Source organism: Heterocephalus glaber, unplaced genomic scaffold (genome assembly GCF_053883595.1).
Source record: "Heterocephalus glaber isolate CG9 unplaced genomic scaffold, H.glaber_assembly_v1.0 deba00001481, whole genome shotgun sequence".
Lineage (NCBI taxonomy): Eukaryota > Metazoa > Chordata > Mammalia > Rodentia > Bathyergidae > Heterocephalus > Heterocephalus glaber.
The window spans coordinates 36,716,245-36,739,130 of record NW_028258317.1 but is presented as its reverse complement, the minus strand read 5'-3'; the positions used below and the strand labels follow the sequence as shown (position 1 = coordinate 36,739,130).

Here is a 22,886-nt window from a genome sequence, read left to right as displayed (position 1 = left end):
TGGGGTTACAGGCATGCACCACCATGCCAGGCCTAGAATAAATTTTTTAGGGTTTTAAAGACACAATAAGCCTGTGAATAAGGCCCATGTTTCTACCTGTAAATTGAGTCTGTGCTCTTCCCGCAAAGACTTCCAACCTTAAGGAAGCAGCACTATTAAGTGGGCAGCAAATTCCTAAACTTCAGACACATGCAAATGTCTGCACTGTAACCTCACCCACCACATGTGTAATCTGACAAACTGCATGAATGCACATCCTGGGTCACCAAGACACCCCCAAAAGCACATTGAACCCCAGCCCCAGACCATGGTGTGCTCTCTGGGCCCTGCATGCTACTCTCCCTGAGTGTGTACTTCTTCACTTCTGATGCCTCCACTGATGGGTCACTTTCCTGTCACTGCAGTCAAACTGCTCCACGTGTGGGGTGAGCTGTCCCCATCTCCTCTTTGGGGGACCTCCTCAGACCACATCCAGTGATAAGAGGATCTGAAAGAATCCAAATCAGTCTCGGTGTGCAAAGGCCACTTTCCCACCTGCTGCTCTTTGTACCTCCTCACAGTCTCTAGCAGTCTCTTCTCAAACTTTTTTAATAGGAATGGGAAGATGAGCACATCCTCCTGGAAGAGGTTGGCAGCCAAATATCAAGAGTTTAAAAGTTTGTATACCTTTTAATCCAATAATGGATCTTATCTTTTAGAGATAAACAGACAGGTGTGCAAAGATATATGTACAAAATGAAGGATAGCAAGGCCAGGCATGGTGGTGCCTGCCCATAATCACAGCAATCAGGAAGCTGAGGCAGAAAGATTGCTGTGAGTTGGAGACCAGCCTGGGCTATATAGAGTGGAACCTCAAGTTACAACTGGCCTGACAGATGAACAACTTGGGTTATGACCAGAATTTTAGTTTTAACTTACAAACAGTCTTGAGTTATGACTCAAATGCCAGCCACTTGTGTGGTTGTAAACAAAGACTCAAGGGCTGGTCAACAGAAAGAATAAAGACATCAGAATTGTGTCAGGAGGTGCATCTGAAGGAGGCCAGGCCCCAAGCTAAAGATGCAATGGCCAGGTCTCCATGCCTCCCTGAGGCATGTAAGTAAGTTAAGCAGTAACTGGAATTATACTGTAATTAACACCACCAGGTCCCAGAAGTCCAGATAGACATCAGCTACCCAGGTGGGTGACCAGGGCATCTGAACCCATTCCTTCTAAAAAATCCCTTTGTTCTGTCCATGAACCCTTGCTATGTGACCCATTTCCCTCTTGGACCGATATTAGCTAAGCAGCTTGGTTGATTATAGTTTGACCCATGTTGTACCCACATTCTCACTTTGCTGTATAAATCACCCCTGACAAAGGGCTTCGATGGCAACCCACTTCTGGGAAATCTCTTATCTCTCAGGGGTTATCTCTCAATAAAACTTTCCAACTTTTAACCTCATATGTCCTTTGGAATTCATTCTTTGATTTCAGGGGACACGAACTTGGCACGTCTGACATCTAGCAGGTTGGGCATTATATTTCTCCTATAGCAATACGTGGGACTTTTGGCAGGTAGTTAGGTCATAGGTGTGCAATACTGGATTATGGAAATGATAGTTGGATTAGTCCACTGATTGGTTTAGCATGATTTTGGGTGTGGATAATGGGAAGACCCACCCTAGGTGTGGGTGGCACCAACCAATAGGCTTGTAGCCTGGGTAAAATAAAAAGGGAAAGGGAGACTCACTGCTGGCTGCTTTCTACCTGCCGTGCTGTGGACCATTTCTCCTCTGCCATGTCCTTCTGCCAAGTTGCCCTGCCTTGCAACCAGTCTTGGACTAAACCTGCTACAAACTGTGAGTTAAAATAAACCTTTCCTCTTTTAACTTGTGGGTGCCCAATATTTTTCTCCCAACAACGAGAAAGCAACTATGATAACCATTGACTCTGGATTTTAGAAGACAGGAGGTGGTATCTTTTTCATCAATAAATGCCTAACAGCAAACTAAGTGCCTATTTATATACTTAATTAACATTCTTTCTTGCTGTCACTTGCTTTTCTGAATGACATGCTTACAGTCATACAAAGAATTTTTTCTCAATCCTATAGTGAAATTCTATTTGAAGGTTACCTAGTGAAAATAGGAGCCACTAGAGTAGACATTTGTCAGTTATTTGTGTGTGTGTGTGTGTGTGTGTGTGTGAATGATTGCTGTCCTAGATATTATTTCAGATAATCTGATGTACAGCAAAATTTCTAATTTTAAAATCATAAAATTCTAAATAATATAGAATATTCTCCATTTTCTTTTCCTTTTTATTTTTATTTTTTCTTGGTGCTGTGGGTTGAACTCAGGTCCTTATGTATATAAACACAGAGTCCCGCACTGAGCCACTTCCCCAGGAAGATTTGCTATTTTCTGACTGAAGGCGCCAAGGTTGGAAATTAGTCCAGCAAGTTTGAGTGGTGCAGATTCTCAAGGTCACTACAACCTGAGTACTTCCAATTTGTTGCTTCCCCATACTTGAGGGCAGTGGTGGCAAACCTACGGCACATGTGCCTCAGTGGGCTGTTGATATCATTGAAAGCTCTAAGAGATTCACCATCACTGCTCAAGGGGGTTGTCCTAGTCCACACAGTCAAAGATAGTAAAATATCTGGATTTCAGACTGCAAAATTGGGCCAGAGAACATGGAAAGCAAACAGTATTCTTTTAAGCACATGACCTAGAAATTATGCACATTAGTTCTCACATCTCATTAGCCATAATTTAGCTACATTCAAAGGAAAATGAGAAATTCAGTTTTTTCTGGGTAGCTATATGCACAGCAAAATTCAAAGGGTTGTATAAAAGCAAGAAGTTGGAATGGATATGGGGGCATGAAGTCTTGATTATATATTTATAATCCATAAATACAGTTATGCATTGTGTAACATTTTGATCAATGACAAACCACATATACATATACCGTAGTGGTTCCTTAAGATTTTAATGGGACTGAAAACTTCTTGGTGTCTAGTGACTTCATAGCTATCATAATGTCATAGCCCAAGATATACTCATTTGTTAATGTTTATTAACATTATGTGAACAAACCTATTGTACTGCCAGTGATATAAAAACATAGCACATAAAGTTATGTACAGTACATAATACTTGATAATAAATGACTCTTGCTACTTTATTAACGACTATATTTTTATCATTACTTTAGAGTGTACTCTGTTTGTTTTAAAAAGTTTTTTGCTGCAAAAACATTTGCTAAGTTATACAGGCAGCAGCCCAAATACCCTGTGTTTACCCCATTTCTTGATTGCATCAAAAGGCCACATCAAATGATTGACCTATGTCATGTAGGTTTGTGCAGGTACACTCCATGATGTTTGTACGATGATGAAATTGCCTAACCCTGCATTTCTCAGAACATGTCCCCACTGATCACAGCTGTTAGCATTTGTGGCACATGGGCGAAGTACCCAGTAGTTCTTGCACATTATCTGATTGACCCTGTATTGTAGAAATGTCTTGGATTCTCATTTTATAAATAATTAACCTGAGCTTAGAAAAACACAACAGAACGTGCAGTTGCTACTTCTATATCCATTCTCCTCCTCATCCTTAACAGTAGAAAACTCAATTTTTATCAGGGCACAAGCCACCCAAGATATTTACATCTTTCAGACTTAATTTGTCCAAGCTGTGACAATGACTAAACTGATATGTAGCCAATGGTTTATAAGCATAATCATTGTGTAGTTGTTTCTGAAACTCTCTCCTTTTTTTTTTTTTTTTGTACAGGGATTGAACTCAGGACCTTGCACTTGCAAGGCAGGCACGGTACCACTGAGCTAAATCCCCAGGCCTTCTGAAACTCTCTTAAAAGATAGTTGACCTCTATGCATTCTACACTGGCCTTCGCCCTTTTTCTCCTTCAATGTGTTGTCACGCAGAGCTCAAGTACTTTTCCCGCACTATGCAGTTACACCTACAGATGTTGTGCTTGCAAAATGTAAAGAACCAAGGTCCCTCCTGATCACTATTCATCAGCCACCATATCAGCCCTCTACTACCTGTATCTGGATTTCTTTTATGTCAAAGAGAAATAAATCTCTGTCTTGTTTAAGTGCTGCTAATTTGGGTTTTTCTGTGGATGCAGATGAACCCTAACAAGCATCAAAGATCACTTGGCCCCACTCATTCAGCCAGTAAGTGATGAGATTGGAAACAAAATAACACCAGTGCCTTTGGCCACTGTATTGTAATAGATTATGTCCTACATTAAGTTCTGGAAGATCTAGGAGAAGACATTCCCCGCTGAGAACTTCGTAGGAAGAGTGTCTATTTGGAGCTTGACAGTCCTCTCAGTTTTTCTCAGGATAAAAAGAGAGAATTAATCCTTCCTCCTCCAAATGTTGCCAAAATTCTACTCTGTGACTTTTCTCCATCTCAAATAAAATAAAACTAACATCATCATATACTTCCAGAGTAATCAGATCTCAAAATGACAGGCTACTTCTCACTCCAAAGCCAATAAGGATTCACACAGGAAATAGAGACATACATTTATTTAAATATTTATTTACTATAAATCATGAAAATTGAATGCAATAGTACGGAACACAAAATATGCCATTTTTCTTGAATCTTTTTGGTTTTTGTTTGTTTTTTGTTTTCTTACAAGGCGGGCTGCAGAACCACTGAGCTAAATCCCCAGCTCTGTTTTTTGTTTTCTGAGACAAGAGTCTCACTAATACTTCAGGCTGGCCTAGAACTCACTATGTGCCCCAGGCTGGACCTTGAACTCAAGGTGATCCTCTTGCCTCAGCCTCCCAAGAGCTCTGGGATTACAGCATGTACCATCATGCCAAGGCTAATTTTTTTTTTTTGGTATTGGGGATCAAACTCAGGACCTTGCATTTTCGAGGTGGGTGCAGTGCCACTGAGCTAAATTCCCGGCATCAAGCTTAATCTTCTTTTTATACTTTTTTTTAATAAAATTTTTTCTCTAACCCAAGTATGTCTAGACTTGAAAAGAGTATAACTTTCAATTAACTCAAACTTATGTTCCTCAATGTTTCTCATCTTATCTTAGTGGCATTTTTATCTACTTTTAATTCTAAAAATACAATTTGTAATGACATTAAATATATCAAATACATAGAAATAATCTTTTTTTAGTTTTCACTCTAAAGTCAGAAACAAGACAAGGATGCCCACTGGCACCACTTTTGTTCAATATAGTTCTGGAAACATTAGCCAGAGCAATCAGACAAGAGACCAAAATAAAAAGAATAAGGATAGGAAAGGAAGAAGTTATCATTATTTGCGGATGACATGATACTCTACATAGACGACCCCCAAAACTCCACCAAAAGACTTCTAGATTTGATAACTAAATTCAGTGGTGTAACTTGATACAAAGTCATCACTGAAAAGTCAATAGCCTTCCTGTACACATCAGACACTAAGAGAAAAAATAGAAAAATAATCCCTTTCACAATAGCATCCCAAAAAACTAAATACCTAGGAATCAATCTAATTAAGGAAGCAAAAGACCTCTACACTGAAAACTGCAGAAAAAAAAAAAAAGAAAGAAAGAAAATCACAGCATTCTGAAAAAGCAGATTGAAGAGGAAATCAGAAAATGGAAAGGTATTGTTCTTGGATAGGCAGAACCAATACAGTGATCATACTTCAAAAATTGTTATACAATCTTAATCAAAATCCCAACAAAATATCTCACAGAATTAGAAAAATCCATTCTAAAATTCATTTGGAACCAGAAGAGACCTAGAATAGCAAAGGCAATTCTGGGCAACAAAAGCAAAGCAGAGGGTATCACAATCCCTGACTTTAAATTATACTACAAAGCTATGGTGATAAAAATAGCATGGTACTGGCAAAAGAACAGACCTGAGGATCAATGGAACAGACTAGAGGATGCAGAAACAACTCCAGACATACTCAACCACCTTATTTTTGACAAAGGAGTCAAACACCCTCACTGGAGGAAAGATAGCCTCTTTAATAAATGGTAATGGAAAAACTAGCTTTCCACATGCTAAAGATTGAAACTAGAGCCATAACCTAAAATCGAAATGGATCAAAGATCTAAATACTAAAACAGAAACACTAGATCTGCCGGAAAAGAGAATAGGTAGAATGCTTGAGGACATAGGAGCAGGCAAAGACTTCATGAACAAAACCCAGACTGCATGAGAAATACTACAAAGAATCAACAACTGGGATCTCATTAAAAAGCTTTTGCACGGCAAGAGAAACCACCAACAGTGTGAAGAGACAACCTAGAGTGGGAAAAAATTTTTTACCAGCTATTCAGATAAAGGACTATTACCTAGAATATATAAAGAACTCAAAAAAATCAGACTCCCCAAATTTAAAGACCCAATAAATGGGCATCTGAAATAAAAAGACACCTCTCAGATAAAGAATTAGAATGGCTAATAAATATATGAAAAAATGTTCAACATCTTTGGTCATTAGAGAGATGCAAATTAAAACAACACAGATTTTATCTCACTCCAGAAAGAATCGCTGCTATCAAGAAATCAACCAATAACAAATGCTAGAGGGGGCTGTGGGGAAAAAGGAAACCTTCTCCACTGCTTGTGGGAGTGTCAACTGATTTCCACTGTGGAAATAAGTGTGGAGATTTCTCAAAAAGCTAAAAGTAGAAGTTCCATTTGATTCAGCTATTCCTCTTCTTGGTATCTTCCCAAAAGAATTAAAAGAATCATACCACAGTGATATATGCACACCTATGTTTATAGCAGCACAGTTTGTAACAGTTACATCTTGGAAACAGCCCAAATACCCATCAACTGACAAGTGGATAAAGATGATGTGGATTTTTTTTTTAATACAATAGAGTACTACTCGGCCATAAAGGATGAGACATTTATAGCTAAATGGATGGACCTTGAGACCATACTCTTAAGTGAAATAAATTGGACACACATGTGTAAATACCGCATTGTTTCTCTGGTATGAGAAACTGAATGTAGAAATAAGGATGGAAATGTATAATGGATGTTGGGAGATGGGAAGAAAGTGTTCAAGTGGGAAGAGGAACAAGGGAGAAGGGGAGGGGTAAAGGAAGGAAGGGACAAGAAAAAAAGTGAAAATAGAAGAAAAAAATGGAAACAAAGCTTTTGTACATAGAGAGGAAAGGGGAGGGGCCTTAAGGGGGAATGGGATAAAGTAAAATTTATCAATAATAAAAAAGAAATAATCTTTTTAAAAAATGTATAAAACTATTACATGAAAACTATACATCAACAATGAGAGAATTTTGAAAGACCTGAATTAATGCAGAAAATAATGTAAAGGACTGAAGCGGCCAGGTTGTAGCTCAGCGATAGAGCACATGGGTCCTGGTTTTAATTCCTAGCATACACACACAAAAGAGACCATGGATTAATTAGAAGATGAAATCTTTATTTTGTTTTCTTAGTCAAATCTTTAAAATTTACAGAAACACAGAAGAAAAAAAGTAAATTGAAGGAAAAAATGGAAACAAAGCTTTTGTGTATACGGGGGGATGGGGAAAAAAGCAGCAAGATATATCATGTACTGGTACAAATTCTCTATGATGAATGTTATCATTACATGTATCTAAAATGTACCAATAAGTGTTTTGCTAAAAAAAAATCCACACAAACACAAAGCTAACCACAATAAGATACCACCTATTACCTATCAGAGTAGCTATTACAAAAAAGACAAAAGATAACAAGCACACGCTGGACAAATGCACTACCCTGAGCTATACCCAACCTCATGTGCAACTCCCATAACTGTCATCTAAGTGCAGGATTCTCAAAATGACAGGTCCCGCCAGCCCTGCAGCCTGATTCCAAACCTCTTTCCATCTGCCAGTTTGACCCCACCCCCCATACTTCTCAAGGTGCACCCAACCCCACCCAGTCAGCCTGAGAGGGCTCGGAGTCATTGCCAGCTCATCCTCTGCTTCACTCCCACATTTCCTCGACCATGTTCTAGCTCTGCACCTTTGGAATGTTTCTCCTCTTTGTCAGCCTAGGATCAGGCTACTCACAACAGAATTTTTAACTGATCTCCAATTCCTTGCTTTAGGCCTGTGTAAAATAAGCTGTTTCTGGTTTGATTCTGCCTCCATAGTCCGAAAGGGGCAGACTCCAGAGTCCTGTGCTTTTGCTGAGACTCCTCAACTTTGCCAAATGCTCCAAGCTTTGCCATTCACGTGCTATGTGGACCTTGCCAAAGGTTTATCTGTGCACACTTTGGGGGCTTCCTAGGAGTTGTGTTCTTGCATAGCAGGGAATCTTGTTCCAAGACATGACTGTTTCCCCTATAGTCTTAGGGACAAGTCCCAAGGTAAAGGGACCAAAAGGGTATTTTTCTCTTCCCAGGAGCCCCATGTAAAGTGTCATGAGTTCCCAGAAGAAAAAAAAAAAAGAATCTCATTAGGAACTGCTATGGCACAAAGTAAGCAGCTGAGTCCAATTAGCTTTGTGACCCTGCCAAATGTAGCTTCAACTTCTTCATGCAGAACATGAGGGTCCAACCTCTGCTTACCTCAGTTGCACTGAGTAAGGAGGAAATGTTATGGCCTCATGTGGCCAAGGTGGGGAGTTTTGAAGGTGGCTGGATTGGGGTAAGTGAATGTGGATTAAGGGTATGATGCTAGGATTAAGGGTGCCCAGCCTGGGGTGTGGGTGGCACCAATCAAAAGGTGTGTAGCCTGGATGGGATAAAGGGGAGAGGCAGGCTTGCTGCTGCTGCTTCTGTTTCACTGTTTGCTGCTTCAGTGTCCTCTGGCTGCCTGCCATGGACTGTTTCTCTGAGATATCCCTTTGCCATGCCACCCTGCCTTGGAGCCAGCTAACGATGGACTAAAACCTCTATAAACTGTGAGCTAATTAAACCTTTCCTCCTTTAACTTTGGGTGACAGGTTTTTTTGTCTCAGTAATAGAAAAGTAATTAAGGCAGGAATTGTCTTGGGGTGCATATAACATATATAAAATAGTTAATGTGTATAAGAAAACTATTTTGACTTATTTTAGCATTTGAAGTTATTTTACAAAATAACAAAACAAGCCCAAGTTTAATGAGTAAGAAAATTTGCATGTCTACTTAATACCAGTAAGCACCTGTCTTCTTCACAGGCACACTTGTATTGGTAGGTTGAATTATTGGTGATTGCTGGGCTTTACTCTCAAGGGCATGTAACATCTGCCACAGGTCTGGATTGTACTGACTGAAGGGCATGGAAGGCAGAGTTAGTAGAGCACACTATCCCCTTCTAAACAGTGTTCCATCATTGCCTACACAGCCCGAGCTCAAGCACCACACAATCAAATCATGAATAACATTGTTAAAAAGTCACATAATAGATGGGCATGGTGGGACAAGCCTGTATTCTCAGCCCTGAAGAAGGCTGAGGCAGGAGGATTACAAGTCTAAGTCCCATCTAGGTAATTTAGTGAGACTCTGTCTTAAAATTAAAAATAAGAAATGGATAGGCTGGGGATTTAGCTCAGTGACACTGCACCTGCCTTGCAAGTACAAGGTCCTGAGTTCGATCCCCGGTACCAAAAAAAAAGGGATGTAGTTCTGTGGTAGAGCGCCCTTAGATTCAATCCCTAGTACTGGGGGGGGGGGGAATACATAATAATGTTAAACATTTACTATCCTTTGGGCTGCATTACTAATTATGGACCAGGACACAGGTTGAACACACCTGAGAAAATAGGGGCCATTATGACTTGTGAAGTTGTTGTAAGGAGTACATAAAATATATGTAAAATGTCTAGTACACATAAGTACTTAGTACATTTTACCTGGGTTTTTTGTTTTTTTAGAGACAGGGTCTCGCTATGTAGTTCAGGCTGGCTTTGGACTCACTACGTAGCCCAGGACAGCCTGGAACTCATAGTGCTCCTTCTGCCTCAGCCTCCTCAGTGCTGGGGTTACAAGTGTGTGTCACCACACCTGCTTCATTTTACTGATCCTTATTAAAATTCTTATCAGAGTTATATTCTAAAGATATTCATATATCTTATATAAGGCTTATACAATAAGCCTTAATGTTAGGTAGAGTGATTCCTTGAACTTTATTCTTCCTTTTTAGGATTTAGATATTTGAAGGTGTATGGTTTTTCCATATAAATTTTTTTAATATGAAAATGTATTACTAATGTCTTTGCATCATCAAAATTTATGATTTTGGTCTAAAAATATGGAACACTTCATGAATTTGCATGTCATCCTTATCCAGGGGCCATGCTAATCTTCTCTGTATCGTTCCAATTTTAGTATATGTGCTGCCAAAGCAAACACCTGGGTAAATTTTTATTTGTTTGTTTTTCACAATACTGGGAATCAAACCCAAGGTTGCTCTGGGAAACATTTCCAGACCTTTTATTATTTTTTGAGACAGGGTTTCACTAAATTGCTAAGTTGCCCAAGCTGGCCTCAAACTCAAGATCCACCTGCCTCAGTCTCCCAGGTAGCTAGGATTAGAGGCATACGCCACTACACCTGGGTTTTTTTCCCCATATACATTTTTTGAGGCAGGGTCTCGCCATATAGTTCAGGCTGACCTTAAACTCACAATATAGTCCAAAATGGCCTGGAACTCACAGAGATCCTTCTGCCTCAGCTTCCTGCATGCTGGGATTATAGGCATGCACCACCACACCTGGCTTCCATATACATTTTGAAATAACTTCATCTATAACTTCAGAAAAGTTCTGGGCCGGGGATTTAGCTCAGCAGTTCCACTGCCTGCTTTGCAAACAATCCCCGGCATAAAAAAAAAGGAAAGAAAGAAAAGTTCCAAAGATTTTGATAGAAATTACATTAAACCTATAGATCAACTTAAGGAAAACAGATATCTTTATAATGTTTACTCTTCCGATATATAACATAGGGCATTTCTCACTGGTTTAAATGTTTTTGATCTTTAAATATTGGTGGCATTTAGTTTTCACACAGATCTTGTAAATATTAAGTGTGTACCATTTTCATCATACCAACACTTAGAGTGGGCCAGAATGCTATGGCTTGTATGATGTCCCCCACCATGTTAGCATAGTTCTTGGTGTGGATAAAGGAAGCCTCAGCCTGGGTGTGGGTGGCACCAATTGATAGGTGTACAGCCTGGATGGAATATAAGGTAGAGAGGGAAGGCAAACCTGCTGCTCACTGCTTGCTGCTGCTGCTTATTGCTTCCTGCCTACCCTGCCATGGGCTGTTTCTCCTCTGCCATGTCCTTGTACCATGCCACCCTGCCTTGGAGCCAGCTGACTATGGACTGAAACCTCTGCAAACTGTGAGCCAAAGTAAACCTTTTCTCTCTTAACTTGTGGATGTCAGGTATTTTGTCCCACCAACATGAAAAGTAACTTAGACAATTAGTATTTTTTAGTTTTCACACAGATCTTGTAAATATTGTGTATAATTTTCATCATACTAATATTTAGAGGAAAAATATTTTCTTTAGAGAAAATGTAAGTGGTGTTACATTTTAATATTCGGTTTTTGCACATTCACTATTAGTATATAGAAATGTGACTTGTTATTCTTGTTATTGTTGTTGTTGATCTTGTATCCCAGGACCTTTCGGAACTTGTGATTTTCCCTTTCTTTTTTTTTTTTAAACAACAGGTTTATTCAAATGCCAGAATATTTGTTTTTTGTTTTTTCGGTACTGGGGATCGTACTTGGGACCTTGCACCTGTGACGCAGGCGGCGGAACCACTGAGCTAAACCCTCGGCTTTTTCCCTTTATTTCTACCACAGCCCTCAGGGTGAAGCCCCATCTTGCTCACCTCTTCTACTTTGGCAGCCTTCTAACCAGTACTCTGTTTTAATTTTTTGTTGCCATCTAACCATTCTCCACACAGCAGTCAAATATGTTTTCAAAACAAAAATTTAATTTTGATGTTTCTTTTCTTAATAATCCTTCAGTGGTCTTTTGTGCACTCCCAAATAAAAGCGCTTATGTCCCTTATGTGGTCTACAAGGCCCAGTGTGATGGAATCTCTCCACCTCTTACAGCTGCTAAGACCACTCCCTGGGCTCCATCACACAAGCCTTGCTAGAGTCTGGGTGTTGAGTGTGTGCTGAAGGCCCATGTGTAAAGATGTGTTCTCCAAGTGGACTGCTTCAAGTGACAAGGCCCAGTGGGATGTCTGTAACTGGGGTTTGCCTTTGGAGGAGTTTGTGAGACCTATTTCCCTTCCCTTTGCTCCCTTCTGGATCCTGGCCAAGAGGGGAGGGTTCCGGTCTACTGTACCCCGACACATTGTGCTGCCTTGACACAGATCCACAGCAAGGGGGCCGATGGCTCATGGACAGAACCTCCACAAGGCCCGGAGCCAGATATCTCAGCCATTTCATTGCAGGGATGCACCTTGGAGCCTTGGTGTGCATGATGCCCACAATTTCCTACCCACCCCTTGGCCAGGATGGCTCCTTCCACTGCCCGGCCACTGCCCCGCCACTGCCCCAGAAGCTTCCTGAACTGTTATCTCGGACTATGTTTTGCTCTTCCATAGCCTCCCTTTTCCTTCACAACATTTATCATCATTTGTAGATGTATATTTATTTGTATGATTACTTTATTAATAGTAATATATTCTAACACTGTACAAGCTTCATGAATGTAGAGACTATATCTATTTTGCTCAAATATATATATATATATATATATATATATATATTTTCTTTTTTTTGAGATAGGGTTTCACTATGTAGTCTCAAATTCAAGGTGATCCTCCTGCCTCAGCTTCCCAAGTGCTAGGATTACAAGGGTGTGCCACCATGCCCCAGGCCTTAAAAAATATATTTTGAATAAATAAATGAAGTTAACTTACTTAGTTTGCCAGTATGTATTTAACTGAATATTATATGTGCATGTACCTTATCAGAGCAATCCTAATTAAGAGATGGAGAGTAACAGCAAGATACTATATATAAGAGAAAAATTAATAGCAAATGCTTATTAGGTACATATTACATAGGCCAAAACAATCCTTATATGCTGTGTCATATAATTTTATTAGGGCTAAGGATGTCACCTGATAATTTTTTTTTCTTTGGTACCAGGGATTGAACTCAGGACCTTGTGCTTGCCAGGCAGGCACTGTGCTGCTAAGCTACATCACTGGCCCTGCTCATTTAATTAGAAAAAAATTACTATACTTATAATACTTATAGTGCTCAAAGTCATCTCCAAGTAATAGGAATCGAATAATTTTTATTTTCTTTTTTATGTTTCTGTATTCTTTTCCAAATTTTGTTAAATGAAAGCTGGGGATTTAGATCGGTAGTAGAGCACTTGAATGGCCTTCTGGAGGCCCTGGGTTCCATTCCCCCCAAAAAGAAAGGAAAAAAACCATAAAATGAGCACATATTACTCTTTTAATATAATAAAAACACCATGGAGAACTCTTAGGAAATGTTCTCACTTTGTCACTGGCTGGTGGGGCCAGGGGGAATTCCTTCCAGGTGCATAGCGTCCTGAACAAAGGACTGCACAGGATGCAGAGAAAAGGTTGCGGCACACACATTTACTGAAGGTGGAAAAGAAGTTCACTCTGCAGGGAGAGAGCAGCTGGTGAGCAGACTCACATCGGCCACAAGGATAAGGGAAGGGGTCTTTTATATCTAGAATTCCTGGATTTCCTCCTCATCAAATTAAGTACTGGGATGGATGTCCTATCAAAAACTCACTGGCCTGGTGCCACATTTAAACTGTCTTGTGGAAGACTGGCATGGTTTCCTGCCAGATGGAAATGAAGAACTGAAAATAGTGCTTTTCCGATTGATTCCCTTTCCAGTCCTCAGGCTGCAGTGTCACTCTGGATCCTGTGTTCTGCACACGTGACCCGGACTCTGACTGCCATAGATTCTGTTTGACTGGCTTTGCCCCTGCCCTAATCTCCCACCTCAGCTTCATTGACCTTTCTTCAAAATTAGACATAGCAAACTTCAAAAGATCTAACCAGTCAGGTGTCGTGGTGCCCACTGGTCCCTGTAGTCCCAACCACTCCAGAAGCTGAGGTGGGAGGATTGCAAGTTCAGGTCTGCCTGGGCAACTTAGCCACTAGAGATTCTGTTGAATACACTCATCTTCAAGTAATGCTAGAATATTAAGAATTTAAATTATATCCCTGGGGCCGGGGATTTAGCTCAGTGATTTCGCTGCCTGCTGTGCAAGCGCAAGGACCTGAGTTCGATCTCTGGTACCAAAAAATAAATAAACAAACAAAAAAATAAATTATATCCCTAATGATCATGTCCCATCGGGGGGTGTACACTGTCATGACCCTGCTCTGCTGGTACATGCAGATACCAGGATCCTACCTGGACAGCAAACTCGGCACCAGCAATGAATGAAAGAGGCAGGGTTTAAAATAAAGGAAGATGGTTTGTGGGAGACCAGAGGAGCACTGAGGCCTCACTGGCCTCCTCTGAGCACAAAGGAGAAAGGCTGCACTCGGGGTGACTGCACATTGCAGGGAAAACCCAAGACGTCTGAGGCTAAGTTGTTTACCTGAGATGTCCTGATGGGTATTGGAAAGCAGATGACTCTTGTGTTACTTTGATCAGGGGGCTCCTCTGCTTACTAAGAGGCAAGAGCCCCTGGCTGCCCACATGTTAAATGGACTCCATCTCTATCATTCATCCTCATTCGCACCTGGGTCAGGGAGAACAAAGTACTGGTCTGCGTCCTGGAACAAGGCTGTCAAGGATGGGTCAGCTACAGTTGGCACCTGGAACAGGAACTTGAGACTGAGGCTGGGCTACAGTGGTTTATTTGGAAAAGGGTGGAAAAAGAGAAGAGTAGGAGGCATCAGAAAGCGAATATCTGTGGATTTTTGTCCTGACCCCTCCACTTCCCCTCGCCCCCAGGATCAAACTTAGGACCTTGTGCTTGCCAGGTAGGTGCAGTGCCACTGAGCTACATCCCCAGCCCCCTCAGCTCCTTTTTATTAAGACTAGTATCCCTGCCTCACATTGGGCAGGTAGAACTTGTAACAGTCTGAATGGCTTTCCAGCTGTCTTTGACCCTAGCCTGGCACCTCTGTCTACATTCTCCTGCCCTTTTGTGATGGAGAGAGGGAACCCCAGAGAAGGGCAGCTTAGAGTTAGAAATTAAATAAAGGGGACATGTATGTATCTAGTGTGGTGGTACAGTGATGTCAAAGTGAGAATATAGATATAAATATATAGTTGTGTGTGTGTGTCTTTTATATATCAAACAAGAATAAGGGTGGCTGCCCTTGTCTCCTTTGTATTTTATTGGGTGAGTAGGAGGCTAAGTACCTTGGTCTTCCATGTTCCTGGCTACATCCTTGTTTTGTGGACTTTTTCTGCTAAGTTCTTATGTTAATTGTGTTACCTGGCACCTTCCTGGGTCTGGCTTCTCTCTCTTTCTTTGCCTTTGTCTTTCTCATTGCTGGAGCCTGTTGAGGAAAATCTGCATTTAGTAAGATTTCCTATTAATTTTTTTGTTTGTTTTGTTTTGTTTTTTGATACTGGGGATTGAACTTGGGACCTTGCACTTGCGAGGCAGGTGGCGGAACCACTGAGCTAAATCCCTGGCCCTCCTATTAATTTTTTAATTAAGCTTAATGAGATCCTATTTTATCCTTTTTCCTGCCTAGGACCCCGTCCCTACAATCAGTAGCATCAGAATGAATTGAACTGAATTGTATTTTCATGAAAACGTATTTCAATTTAGAAATACTTTCATAAATAAGTACAAAAATGAAACTGATTCATTCTGGAGTAAGATAGGATTGGATGGACAGGCACGGTGTGGTAGTGTATATCTATGCACTCAGGAGGCTGAAGCAGGAGGATCACCATGAGTTCAAGGCCAGCCTAACTACATTGAGACTATCTCAAAAAAATTTAAAAACAAAACAAAAAGATAGAATTGGAGCCAGGTATGGTGAAACCCTGTCTCAAAATAAAAAATAAAAAATAAAAAAGGGCTAGGGATATAGCTCAGTTTGAAGGCTCTGAGTTCAATCCCAGAACAGGAAAAAAAAAAGATAGGATTGGATAACTGCATTATATCAATATTGTTTACTTGAACATGTATCATTTCGTATCTTTTGAAATTATTTTCATAATTCACTTGGAGATCTTGTTAAAAAAATGAGGGAATGAAATTAATATGAGAAAATAAAAAAACAGAAACAAAGTCTTTGTAAATAGGGCGGGGAGGAGGGGTTGAAGAGAGCAGGGGAATGGGGAAAAAATAAGAACCAAGGTAGATTACGTAAAGGTGCAAATTTCCAATGATGAATGTCATTATATTGCATACCTAAAATGTACCAATGAAATTAATTTAAAAATTTATATAAAGGGGCCAGGGATTTAGCTCAGTGGTTCTGCTACTTGCCTTGCAACCGCAAAGTCCCAAGTTCAATCCCTGGTACCAAAAAAAAAAAAAATTTATATAAAAAAAGAAACAAATGACATTATTCCCTGTATCCCTACCCCGGCCTCTCCTTGTCACAGACACTCATCCATCCCCCCGTTACGTGGACCAGTCTATTAACTATGTGGTAGAGGAGGAAAGAAATTGTTTTGGCCCTTTCCCCTCCATGCACTTGAGTTTCGCAAGGAAATGAGACAGATGATTGAGGCTTATATATCATTTTAGGATAAACAAAATAAGTTTGGGGCTTCTGGGTGGGGAAGGCAAACTCTGGAAAAGAGGAGGGAAGGAAACAGTAAATAAGGGCTGTCTTGCTATGTCTTTCAAGTGAAAAGAGTTGTCTCCTAGAGTAGCTTTCTTCCTGGTGATTTAGGATAAACAACTCCCAACCTGCTAGATGTCAGATACACAGAGTTTGTATCCCCCAAAACTGAAGAATGAATTTCAAGAAACAATGGAGGTTAAGAGTAGGAAAAATTTATTGAGAGAAAGCTCCTGAGAGCAGGAGGGAACCTGAAAGTGGGTTACCACCAAGGTCGTTTCTCTAAGAATGTCTATAAAACACTCTTAGAAAAATCACGGGGTGAGGAAGTAAGTTCAATGTGAGTCAAACTATGATCAACCAATAAGATTTCAACTGTAGCTGCTTAGCTAATATTGATCCAGTGGGGAAGCAGGTCATGTATCCAGGGTATATGGATAATATAAATAAAGAATTATTCCCCAGAATAAAGGCATTCTGGGGAAGGGATGGGTCCAGATGCTCCTGTCACCCACCTGGGTGACTGATGTCTATCTGGACTTTACTGGAATCACAGTACAATCTCAAGTTACTGTTTTTCCCTCAGACAAGCATGCAGCCCTGGTCATTGCATCTTTACCTTGAGGCCTGGCCTTCAATGGATATGATACACCTCCAGCCACAGTTCTAGTGTGTTCTTGTTTTGCACTGACTCTCTCAAAGGCTCAGCCCTGTCTGATTGCCTATTAATTTCTACCTAATTTAGCTGCCTATAGCATTGGAACAGTGATACCTTTACAAATGGAAATTTTCTTTATAAATGTAAATTTCTTTACAAAAGGGGGAGGTGAAGAGCTTTTCATTCAGCTATTTATTTTCAGTTGCTTTTAGCTCAGAATTATTCATGTCAAGCATATTTTCAGGTGGCTTATTCTGGCATCCTTTAATGCCAATGTCAAAAATAATAAACAAGAAAGAATTGAGATGTGTTATGTACATGTTCCAACTATCTATGATTAATGTAGTTTGTTTTTTGGGTTTTTTTAGTACTGAGGATAGAACTTGGGTCCTTGCGCTTTCCAGGCAGGTGGCAGAACCACTGAGCTAAATCCCCGGCACTTATCTATGATTAATGTAACCATTATGTACTGTAAACATGTACTACAATTTAAATTTAAATAATATAAGCAAATGACATCTGCTTAATAAGGTCCAGACTTATCCATCTGCTTGAAATGCCTGAAAATTGTGTTAGTAACAATTATGTGTGTATAGACAATGGTTTTCCACCACTGAGCATCAGGCTGTACAAGATGGTGGCTCCTGAGTGATAGGAAAAGACCAACTGAACCCATGATCACCCAAGCTTCCTGTCTAGAGTTTTCAGGCTGCAGTGGCTTGGGGTGAGAAAAACAAGATGAGGCCTGTGTCTCCATGAATTGAGGAGACGGGGGAAGTCTCTGGCAAACAGAATTCACAGGGCAGAGGACTAGACAGGAAACAACTGGAGAAGAGAGAAATCTGAGGATCTGAAGAAGAGCCCCTGAAGTCCTCACCTAGTTGCTTATGAGTACTTGAGTGATTAAGGGAAGGCCCAGGGAGGCCGCACAGCTCTGATAGTAGTTCCCGTGCTCATCAGACATTAACTCATAGGGAGGTAGGAGATTGGGGCTGGGGGAAAGGTCTGGCCAAACAAGTGGGTGTGACCTGTCAGTCACAGAGAATGTGCACAGAACACTGAATCAGGATAGCTGTACAGCTCAAGAATCCTGCTAGATCTGTCAGAAAAGTGCCATATTTGATTCTTTGTTTACATCTCGTGTAAAACTAAGCAGGCCTCACTGTCTCATTGGCTTTGAGTTGGGGCATCAGTGTTCTCTCAAGTCTGGGTGCAGACTGGGCTTAGAATTTATGCCATGATCTCCTCTTGCTTTCAGCCCTTTAGATTTAAACTGGAACGATACTGTCACTGGGTGAGGGCCTGCCAAAAGAGGGATGGAGACTTTGATTCACCACACCTGTCAAGCAGGCCATTGTCACAGAAAATCATTGCAGGCTGCGGCAGTGAGAGGCACAGACAGATCTGTTACATAGGATTTGAGGAGTACACACTCAGGAAAGAGTGCAGGCCCTCAAAAGAGAGAGACGCATTACAGTCTGGGGCTGAGGCGTTTACAAGTTTGGGGGGTTGGAGATCTGTGGGATTTGTGAATCCATAGGAAGCAAAGGCTCAACTTACAGTGATAAGCAATGGCCCATCTTACAGGTGAAGGAAGAAAAGGGGCCTATTTAGGCTTATTGTATCTTTAGGACTCTTAGGAATTCCTTAGAGTGAGTTTCCTGAAAGAGACAAAGAGCAGGATAACCTTGGATGTGTGACTGGTTCCTGTCACTTCTTGCCCTTTTGGCCAAGAACAAATACAATGACTTTGATTGTGACTTGAAACTGCAGGTTTTTAAAAGAGCATAATTATAAAATTCTGATTTTCCTTGTCTCCTTTTTACCCATCTTTATTTCTTCTCTCCTACCTCTATACCACCAGGCTTCCTGGGCCTGAAGCTGGACAGCTGAAGCTCTTGAGACTCTTCTACCTCTAAAATTGCATGACTCAATTTAATCAATCAGTTAACCCATAATTAAACCTGTAAGAAATAAAAACTTAAAGTGGTCTATTTTCCAGATAAGGTCTTTAACTCTGAGTAAAAACTATTAGCCTGCAACTGTTACTGAGGTAATGCATCTGAGAGGGTCTCTAAAGAGAAGGGGAAGGTAGATAGTCAATAAAGTATGGTGTTCACTGTGCAAACTCTGACTGGAAAAGCACTGGCAGTAAAGAAGTTTCCCCCTGTAGTTTTATCATTTTCTTGTTTGTTTGTTTGAGACAAGGTCTAACTATGTAGTCCAGGCTGGCCTGGAACTCAGTGTGTAGCCCAGGCTGGCCTTGAAGCAATCTTCCTGCCTTAGCCTCCCGAGCACTGGGATTACAGGTATGCACCACCACACCCAGCTAATCATTTGTTTTTATAACCCACAAAATGTGTATAAAGGGTGCAGGTCAAGGGTATAGGCATCAACCTGGGAAAGTTGTACCCTGCACAGTTCTCAGTCAGTGAGGAACCTGGAAAAGAAACCTGTGTGTGGGGATAAACTGCTTGTTGTGGCCACTCTGGGTATGCCTGTCCATCAGACACCTAACCTTACAAGTCTGAATAAACAACTCTGATATGCAGTCCTTCCTACCTCTGAGGTCCATTCTTTGGGTGTGAATAAGTGAACTCATTCTCACAGTTATCTTCCTCTGGAGAACCCTGATAAATACAATAACATGTAATGAGGAAAAAAAAAATCTGTCAATAGACACTGACCCAGAAATGACACACATGAATTAGTAGACAGATGCCTCAGCATAAGCCTTAAGGCCCAGAGGGGTTAAAGATTTTTAAGCCTTAAAAGAAAACAATTGACAGCCCAGAAATTTGTATCCTGCAAAATTAGCCTTCGAAATTGTGTTCATTTCTATTCCCAGCTCTAAGGAGACTGAGGCAGGAAGAGCACTGTGAGTTTGAGCCCAGTCTGTGCTACATAGTGAGTTCAAGGCCAGCGTAAACTACACAGTGTAGTCTCAAAAAACAAACGAACAAGGGCTGGGGATTTAGCTCAGTGGTTTCACTGCCTGCTGCACAAGCACAAGGACCTGAGTTGGATCCCTGGTACCAAAAAAAAACAAACCCCAAATTGATAAAGAAGTAAAATCTTTCCATGACAAAGAAAACCTAAAAAATACATGACCATTAAACCAGCATTGCAGAAAACACTTCAGGGAATCCTAGACAGAGGGGAAGGCCACTGGTATCAAAGAAAAGTATACATCAAACTGGGACAGTACTGTAAGTTAAACCAAAGGTAAAGTTAAGGAATCTGCACTGGTAAAATAATATAATGACAGGATTCAATAAACACTTTAACTCTCAATGACAATGATCTCAGCTCCTCAATCAAAAGATCCAGACTGGCAGATTTGATCAAAAAACTAAAATGCAACCATATAATGCCTACAAGAGACACGCCTCATACAAAAGGAAGTTCACAGACTGAAAGTGAAAGGATGGAAAATGATACTCAAATCAACTGGGGCCTGAAAACCAGAGGGAATAGCTATTTTACTTTCAGATGCAGCAGACTTCAAGCCAAAACTGATCTGAAGGAACAAAGATGGTCATTATATACTGGTAAAGGGAACAATTCAACAGGATGAGATAACAATTATAAACATTTCTGTGCCAACTGTCAGTATACTCAACTTCATAAAGCAAAAATTACTGGACTTAAAAGGACAGTAATGCAGCCATAATGGGGGAATTCAATACCCCTCTCTCACAATTTAAGTCAATCAGACAAAAAATTCAACCAAAAAACATCAGAGCTAACTATGGAACAAACGAATTTAACAGATATCTACAGAGTGTTTTATCCAACAACAGAATACACATTTTTCTCAATAATACATGGAACCTTTTCCAAAATAGACCATACCTTAGGCCACAAAGCATCTTTAAATAAAAAAAAAAATTGAAATAATCCCCTGCATACTATCAGATCTTAGTGGAAAGAAGCTAGAAATCAAAAGAAGCCACAGGAACTATGTAAGCATTAATATATTATTAATACATTATCAATGCACTATTAAATAATCAGTGGATCACAGAAGAAATCAGAGAAGAAATAAAAATTTCCTAGAATGAAATGACAATGGAAGGACAGCCTACCAAAACCTATGAGACACAAAACAGTCCAAGGAGGGATGTTTATAACTATAAATGCACACATAAAAAAATCAGACTGATGGGCCACAGATTTAGCTCAGTGGTTCTGCCACCTGCCTCGAAAGCACAAGGTCCTGAGTTTGATCCCCAGTATCAAAATAAATAAAAAAAAATAAGACTGATCCCAAATAAATAACATATTGACACATATTGAGGTCCAAGAAAGACAAAAACAATCCAAATCTGAAACTAATTGAAGGAAAGAATTTATAAAGATCAGAGCAAAAATTAATGAAATTTATATTATTAAAACTATACAAAATGGGCTGGGAATTTAGCTCAGTGGTGCCGTGCCTGCCTTGAAAGTGCAAGGTCCTGAGTTCGATCCCTGATACCAAAAAAAAAAAAAAAAATCAAAGAGTTGGTTCTTTGAAAGGCTGGGAAAGGAATCTGGGGATGGAAGGGATGGGAGAGAGGAGAGAGGAAGGGAAAGTAAAAAAGATTGAGATGTGATATGCATATGTACCAATTCCCCATGATGAATAAATTTACTTTGTATTTATATTAATAACAATATTAAGAGAAAAAATACAATAACCCTTAATGAGGAAAAAAATATGTCAATAGACACTGACCCAGAAATGACATATACAAATTGATAGACAAGGACATTAAAATAGTTATCATGGGAAATTTGAATTTTATTTTTGGGGGGTACTAAAAAAAGGACCTTGTCTTGCAAAGCAGATGGCGGAACCACTAAACTAAATCCCTGGCCCCATTTGAATTTTTTTAAAAACAAGGTCTTGCTATATAGTTCAGGATGGCTTTGAACTCACTGTGTAGCCCAAGCTGGTGTCAAACTCGTAGCCATCCTCCTGGTTCAGCCTTCTGAGTGCTGGAATTACAAGTGCCACAAAGCCCAGAATTCCTGAATTTCTGAAGATGAAAAACACTGTGTTTAAGTTAAAAACCACACTAGAAAGTAGTGACAACATATTGAATACTGCAGAATAATGTATAATAAACTTAAAGATCTAGTGATAGAAATTATCTGAAATAGAAACAAACACAAAAAGAAAAGGACAAAAATATGATAAACACTGTATCTGTGAGTTGTATTGCAACTGCAAACACCTAATGTATGTATAATTGAATTTGATGAAAGAAGAGAGAAAACAGAAAAAGTATTTGAAGAAAATTGTCAATGTTTATCTAAATTTACCAAAAACTATAAAACCATAGATCCAAGCAGCTTGATTGACCCCAATTTAAAAAAAAAAAAAAAGGCTGGGGATTTAGCTCAGTGGCATAGCACCTGCCTTGCAAGCAAAAGGTCTTGAGTTTGATCCCTGGTACCAAAAATACAAAACAAAACAAGAAAAACAAACAACTTTAAGCTAGGGATGTAGCTCAGTGGTAGAATGCTTG

General features: G+C 40.1%; 1 long non-coding RNA gene and 1 other non-coding gene across 2 annotated transcripts; one reads left to right on the top strand and one right to left on the bottom strand.

The window, feature by feature from the left end:
- Positions 1-1,549: 1,549 nt before the first annotated feature.
- LOC101714786 (uncharacterized) lies at positions 1,550-7,252 on the top strand. Its single transcript, XR_204914.2, has 2 exons — positions 1,550-1,841; positions 3,786-7,252. It is a non-coding gene; the product is annotated as an uncharacterized LOC101714786 (long non-coding RNA).
- Positions 7,253-10,222: 2,970 nt separating this feature from the next.
- Positions 10,223-10,329, bottom strand: LOC147825906 (U6 spliceosomal RNA). The gene has a single exon (XR_015440194.1). It is a non-coding gene; the product is annotated as a U6 spliceosomal RNA (small nuclear RNA).
- Positions 10,330-22,886: the final 12,557 nt, after the last annotated feature.